Raw genomic sequence first — 6,000 nt, 5'->3', positions numbered from 1 at the left:
GATAATCAGCCTGCAGGGAGGAGGTGGGCTTGCTGTAGGTGAGCACTGAGGTGTGTGGGATGTAGCAAGACTTTGTGGGGTTTTATAGGGATAGAGGGAAGAGCAACATTGAATTCAGAAGCCCTTGGTGCCTTGCTCTGGGCAGAAGCTCCACACAGCATTGTAATCCTCATTCCTAGGAGATGGGCCACAAGCCATGCAGAGCAGTGTGGTGCAGGGCAGATGACCCTGCCAGAGATCTCCCATCTCACTCCACTCAGAACATGTAAGGACGCTGATTGAAGCTTGCAAAATGGTAGAAGAGCTCCTGAAATAAATACAGCCTCCTCGCCCTGAGTAGTAACCATCAGGATGGATAACAACCCTTGTTACATTTCAGCAGCTCAGGCACCAGCTGTGTGGGGAGAGCAGGGAGCTGGAGCCAAACTCACAGAAACATGGACAATCTATTGCACTGCCCTCCCCAAAATTAGGATTGAGACCACAGCAAGCATTAGCCACCTTCCCTGGCAGAGATAAGATCCAACCCATAGTACCCTTCCAAAGAACACTCCCCTGCTTGTGGTGGACACAGTGTGAAATCTCTTGTGTATGGCACTTTGCTTCCCTGCCCTTCAATCCCAATCCTCTGGGGAAGGAAAACAAGCAGCTTGTACTTCACCCTGCTCCAATTGGGACGACAAGTGAGAAAACGGCTTCATGTGCTCCCAGGCAGCTCTGGAAGGTGACAGACACATGTGGTGCCTGCAGCATCCTCTGTTTAGCATTAAGGTCCAAGCACAACCGTGCACACCCAGCCAAATGAGAGTCCTGGAGCTGCTGGCCCCTGTGCCACCTCCTGTAGGGTACACAGCACTGTTGCATTGTTCCTGACAGAGAAGAAAATCCATGCCTGGAGATGGCTTTTGTTCATAATGCCATCATGGGGTTAGCAGCTGGCTCTTCCTGAGCTTGTCCAGACAAGGTTCAACCTGTCACAACTTGTCATTTTATAAGTGCAGGAGGCTAGAGCCTAGGATAACAGGATAATAATAGGATAACAAATGCCTCCTCACTGTCTCAGGGGGTTTGGGGACCTATTCTCTGCAGCTTGCACACCCAAGGTGAGCCAGCCCTACTGTCGTCACTGCCTCTGAGAAGCATTGCTCATCTCAACAAACTTTAAAGCTGCATCCTGACAGACCAAAATAAATCAATCAATAAATAAATCGTCCGTCTCGTCTACTGGATTCTGCAGTTTATTTCCTCGGCGCTGATGAAAAATAGTTGGATGCTTAGTAGCTTCATGAGACTAATTATGATAAACGGCCCCATCGCTGCTAATATCCGGACATTAATTCCCAGATGGAGCTGCAGAAAATGTCAGGAATGGAAATGTCAGCTCTCTAAAAGGACCTGGCAGGTATTGAAGTGGGGACTGGAATGTCAGCAGAGGAGGGAGTAGGGGGAGATCTGGGAATTAGCAGGATGTCGGCACACATTTGGAAGCTATAATTCCTCTCACTTGATTGCCCAGTTCCTCCCAGCAATGCCACAACCAGAGCTTTCTTCAGATTTTGCCTTCTCTGAGCTCTGCTCTGGCAAAAGATTGGCACGCACCAAGCAGGTGACAATTTCTTTGGGCAGAAGAAGCTCAACCTTAAGCTTCAGGAATCTCAACACAGGCTGAGAGGCCACATAAGGTCACACCCAAACTTTGCTCCCATTCTCCTCTGGGTTTCATATCTATATTCATATTTACATTGCTACAATTACCAGTTGAATTCAAAAATATGATGGAAAATAGCAAAAAACTCTCTTGGGGTAGTTGTTCTGGTTTTTGGGGGTTGTTTGTTTGTTTGGAGGGGGTTTGTTTGTTTCTGTTTTTTGTTTGCTTTCCACCAACAGTTTTAGACAGTTTCTTGTATTTAAAGAGCTATTTCTGGAGAATATTCCCTGCCAAGTGAGAGGGACTTCAAGACAAGATGGACCAGCCAGACAAATGGCATGAATGCCCAACTACTGACAGCACTGCGTCAATGATGTCAAGCTGGCACCTGACTGGTGCAATAAATTAGATTATGCACAAGTTCATGAAACTCTGTTTTTAAGCCATTTTAAATTAAAAAATGTTGGGTTGTCTTCTCATGGTACAAAGACACACATTGATTTTGCTGCTCTGTTCAGCCTGCTGGCTCAGGCCCTTTTCTGTACAGCATGGAAAAGAGTGGTGTTCAGATGATGATCTATTCCAGCTTTTGGCACATGCTTTCCAGTGGAAAAAAATCGGAACAGGTTGGGGATTCCTTGATCAGATGCCAGTTGGTTGAAAGAAAGGCTTTTGACAAGAGTCTGTTGCTGTTTGTCAGCAAAGGCTGGAATTTTTGCTCAGAGCCAGATCATTTGAACATTCACCTGCTGAGAGGAGATTTAACATCAAGCCTGATGGGTCTGGTTCAGACCACAGACTTGAACCAGAACTCTCCACAGCCCCCAGCAAGTTCTCTTGTGGTAGGGAGCCAAGATGCCTTTGTCTCATGAAAAGCTTGAAGTTTCTCTAGAACCTTCAGGGAAATTTTCCAACCTTTCTATATGGAGGCAAGTAAAGGGGAAGTAGCTGCACCATGTTTGCTGTGGAGCTCCAGAGCTCCAGACCTCCTGTGTATGTTCTGACAGATGACCTGTCATCTGCATGAAATCTGGCCATTGATCTGTTGGGACTTCTGAGGAATTTAAGGGTCTAGCTCCAGGGGATTTGGGAGCCAGAGGGAGCACCTCTGCCACTAACCCTCTCTGGAATAAAGGTGCCTATAAAGTACATTTGGGCTCTTACTGGAAAAATCTCCCAACTTACTGGGAGCTTGCTGGCTGACAATCTCTTCCTGTCAGCAGCCCCACAGAGAACAGCAATATTGTATTTGAGGCAGTTCTGGCCAAATCAGCTGAACTAATTGTGTGAAAAAGGCTACTGCAGCTCCCCTGCCCACCACTGCTGAGATCTCATCACTGAGATTAACATAACTGTTTATCTTCTCCATCCCCACTGCTCCCTGCCTGCTCAGGCTTGGCCCTGGTAATCCTCACTGTCATCTTCCTCCTTCTGGATAGCCCCATGCTTTTTGTGTGTCTTTCCTGGGGCAGTAACCTCTGCCGGCAAATTCCCTGGGGAAGCCTTCTTGCTGGGTTAATGGTGTGATTCCCCATGTGAGAGAACACACACTGGGGAGATGATGTACTGTGGCACAGTGGTGGAGATGAAGGATAAAGTTAGCTAACAAGAATGTCACTATTGCAGCCAAAGTCTCATTCACTTTCTGCAGCAGAAACTGGCTGAAAAATACAGAACTTGCACCTACAAACTGTTCACTGGTCCCAGCCTGATTGAATTCAAGGTAACAGCCTTGTATCAAGAGAGCTGTTGAAAGCAGCCAGAATATAAAGAGAATCTGGCTTGATGTCACCTCCCCAGAATCAACCTGCCCCTTCAGGAAAAGTGCTGAGGCAAGAAGCCAGACCTTGTCCTGACTCTCCCTGCTTTATGATTTCTCACAGTTTTGCGTCTTGGGGTTTGATCTGAGGACTTTCTGTCAAATGTACTGTTACCATTGTCAACATGTGGTGTTTTACTCTAGATTAATGCTGTATCTTGTGTGTGGGAGCACATGTAGGTGTGGAGACAGAGAAATCTAGGGCCTTATTCTCTAGTGGCCTTGTGCTTTAAGGATCATTTACACCTTCAGCAAAATGTGTGTGGGGTGGGTATGGAAATACTGCTAAATCTGATGGGGCCTGCCACCCACGGTAGGGGGTAGGTGCAAGTGATGGAACAAAACAACCAGCACATCATCTCCAAGGTCCACAGAAGTCAGGATTTTTGCTATTTTATTCTTCCTGCCATAACTAAGGGAAGGCTGTTCTCTGTAGGAGCAAGTTTTGGTGTGAGACGGGATTTTCTGAGCCATTGGATTGGGATAGATGCAGGAGAGCCAAATGAGTGAAAGCGCAGAGCAGGAAAGGGGCTCCAACAGCTCAGACCATGCACAAGAAAAGCTGGGCTCTTCACTCAGAAAAGAGCCTCAGACACAGAATGAGCCACTAGCATGTTTCACATATTTCTCCTTTCCAGCACCAGCTCACATCCTAACACCTACTGAAACTGGTTTGATTCTCATGTCTGGTAACAGAGAGTTCTCTCCCTCCCTGGGAGTCCAGACTCTGCTAACCTTTGTTCATGTTTTCACTGCAGTGGTGTGGCAGCAGACAAGGAGAAGAGTGTATTCCTTCTCCCAAAACAGCCTTGCACTAAGGAAAATACTGGGTAAGTCACTGACCAGTGTGTTTCAGCAGGGGCTCAGGAGCCTCTTCTTGGAGAACTGTTTTCTTGGGAACTCAGCATCAAATCTGTAGCCTCAAAAGAGCCCATGGTAGAAAAGGAGCACTAAGAAGAACTGTCAGAAGAAAGACAACAGTAAATCTTTTGTGCTGGCCCAGCTAGGGACAGGATCTCAGCTCAGACTGATACGAGAAGGTGAAGCCACAGAGATGCTCAGCTGTGCCAACCATCACCACTGCCACTTTGAACCTTCACATTCCCCTGCCTTCCTGGGCTAAAGAAGCACCTATGGTAGCAGGACATAGTGCCAGCACATCCTGCTGCAACACCTGGGAGCAAAGCTCTGGAGAACCAGAAAGGCCTTCTGAAGGCAGGTCAGGGAATGGATCAGACATGGCAGCACATGGATGGAGAGCAGGTGGCTCACACACCTGTTTGCATTCTGTTCTGGCCTGGTGGGTTTGTGACGCCCAGCCAGTAATCAGTGAGGCTGAAGCATTTTGTGGTGAACTGTGAAAGCCTGGTCCAAAATGAAGCCCAGCTGATCACAGGAAGAGCAAGACCTGCTGTGAATCCCAGCCCACTGCAGGGGGATAAAGCCAGCATGAAACGGATGCATATTTCTCCCATGCAAAGGGCAACGGGGCTCCACCATTGTTTCCTCTCAATCAGAGAAGCCATCTGGGATGTGACTCCAGGGAACTCCAGCAAGAGCTGTAATTATATCAAACATAATTGAGGCAAGCCAGCAGCGCTCCTTACTTAAGTAAAGCGATGAGGCCAGCAATATGACAGAGGACGTACACCTGGGAGCCTCTCCAGCATCCGCTGCTTTAAGTGGGGCTGGGAGCAGTTCAGCATGAAGTGCAAATTACCCAGAGACCTCCTTGTTGCACTGGGCTGATCCTGTGAAACGCCTTGGCAGCAGCTGAGCACTGCTGTGAGGGAGCTTGCTTGTCTGGAGAAGCTTGTGTTTCTGCTCTGAGGCTCTGCCTGCTCCACCTTTCTCTGTTCAAACCTCATGTCCCCTGAATTGCACATTTTTGGAAGGCACAAATGCCTCGCCACCCTTGGTTACCAGGTCCTTTACCCCCAGCAGGTACCCAGGCAGGGAGAGGAGCCAGTGCTCTTGGCCTGGGCTCTGCTGCCTCCCCATGGCACGCCCCCCATCCTGGTGCCTCTTTCCCTAATTCTCTGCCCCCACACAAGACCTAGCGGGCATCCCTCGGGCCGGCTGCCAGCTCTGTTTTCCCGCTCCTCTGGTCCCGCATTCTAGGACTCACACCTCTCCCAAGTGCACAGCTGGGAAGCAGCAGGACTTACTGTCAGTCTGGACAGGGTCAGCAGGCATTGGGGGTCTCAGAAGGGCTATGAAGCAGCCCCTGCCTACCTGCCTGCCACAGCTCTCCTCCTGCAGGAGCCTCCACTCATCTCCTGTTTCATCCTTTCCTCTTCCTCCTCTGCCCTTTGTACTCCTTCACAGCAGATCTCTTACGGCTTGGGGTTTTTTCTCTTTAAATCTTTTCCTCTCTGCTTTTCCACCTCCTTCCTCTCCCCCAAAATAATTCAAACCCTCACTCCCCCACAGGGCTGGCACTGTTTGTCCCTTCCTCCCCATCCCCTCTGTGGGGGACCAGCTGTTTGGGGCCTGTTCAACAGGACTCAATGCCACTATTCCAGGGCCAGTA

The sequence above is a fragment of the Catharus ustulatus genome, chromosome 13 (assembly GCF_009819885.2).
Source record: "Catharus ustulatus isolate bCatUst1 chromosome 13, bCatUst1.pri.v2, whole genome shotgun sequence".
NCBI lineage: Eukaryota > Metazoa > Chordata > Aves > Passeriformes > Turdidae > Catharus > Catharus ustulatus.
Note: the sequence above shows the minus strand (reverse complement) of the source record.